The 1,539-nt window shown below is 55.6% G+C and overlaps 1 pseudogene; it reads left to right on the forward strand.

Moving 5' to 3' along the window:
- LOC103733576 overlaps window positions 1–1,015 on the forward strand; it is a 13,654-nt pseudogene extending 12,639 nt beyond the window's left edge.
- The last annotated feature ends 524 nt before the right edge of the window (window positions 1,016–1,539 follow it).

Raw genomic sequence — 1,539 nt, forward strand, 5'->3', positions numbered from 1 at the left:
GAGTACCTTCATGGATTGAATACCAGCATCGCAAGCCTCCTTTCACCAACCTCCATGTGTCCTACCAGAAGTACTGCAAGCTAGAGCCTGTCCAGGCCTACCATCGGGTTGTCAGCCTGGAGGACTTCATGGAGAAGTTGGCACCCACCCACTGGCCCCTGAAAAGCGGGTGGCATACTGCTTTGAGGTGGCAGCCCGGCGAAGCCCTGATAAGAAGACATGCCCAGTGAAGGAAGGAAATCCTTTCGGCCCATTCTGGGACCAGTTTCATGTGAGTTTCAATAAGTCAGAGCTGTTCACAGGCATTTCCTTCAGCGCCTCCTACAAAGAACAATGGATCCAGAGATTTTCTCCAAAGGAACACCCAGTGCTTGCACTGCCAGGGGCCCCAGCCCAGTTCCCCGTCCTGGAGGAGCACAGGTCCTGGCCCCAGCCCAGTTCCCCGTCCTGGAGGAGCACAGGTCATTCCACAAGTACATGGTGTGGTCAGACGCGATGGTGAGGACGAGAGAGGCCCAGATCAGCGCCCACCTCATCCGACCCTGTGTGGGTATCCATCTGCGCATTGGCTCCGAGAGGAAGAACGCCTGCGCCACGCTGAAGGACCGGACCGCAGGGTCACACTTCGTGGCCTCTCCTCGGTGTGTGGGCCATAGCCGCAGCACAGCGACCCCTCACCAGGGCCATGTGCCTTCCTGACCTGAAGGAAATCCAGGGGCCGTGAAGCTCTGGGTGAGGGCGCTGAATGCCAGGTTGGTCTACATCGCCACAGACTGAGAGCTATGTGCCGGAGATCCAGCAGCCGTTCCAAGAGCAGGTGAAGGTGCTGAGCCTGAAGCCTGGGGTGGCCCAGACCGACCTGTGCATCCTCGGCCAGGCCGACCACTTCATTGGCAACCGTGTGTCCTCCTTCACTGCCTTTGTGAAGGGGGAGCGGGACGTTTGCGGGCGGCAGTCCTCCTTCTTTGGGATGAACAGGCCCCCTCAGCTGCGGACGAGTTCTGATCCTGGCTAGAGCCCCCGAGCTAGCACCCAAGGGGGCTCCCAGGACTGCAAGTTCCTTTTCTCTCCGTCAGAGATGGAGAACAGTACCGAGGCTTCCTGGAAGGAGACATTCCAGCCCAGGGCTCAGGACCCCCAAAACCCACAGCCAGAGCAGTCCTTACCTCTCGTGTGTTTCCGGGAACGCTCACACCGCAGAACAGGCCACACTCTGGCCTCTAGCTTGCCAGTGCTCTGAGCAGCTTGCGGTGCTGAACTCTCTCTAGAGCAGTTATTTTATAAAGAGAAAGATTTTTATAGGGTTTTTCTTGAGGAGTAAGGGGGAGGAATGAGATTGAGATGCTCTCATACAGCCCAAGCTGGCCTTGAACTCCTTATCTTTCTGCCTTTACCTCCCAAATGCTGGGATTACAGGAATGCATCAACACACCCAGCTGATTTTTACTGTTGATACAGAGTTGTGACTACCATGAACTCTCTTGCTTTTAAAAATCAGTGAAGTTCATTAACATGTACACCTAAAGTGACCTTAACTAA

Source organism: Nannospalax galili, unplaced genomic scaffold, assembly GCF_000622305.1.
Source record: "Nannospalax galili isolate Female #2095 unplaced genomic scaffold, S.galili_v1.0 scaffold655, whole genome shotgun sequence".
NCBI classification, from domain to species: Eukaryota; Metazoa; Chordata; class Mammalia; order Rodentia; family Spalacidae; genus Nannospalax; species Nannospalax galili.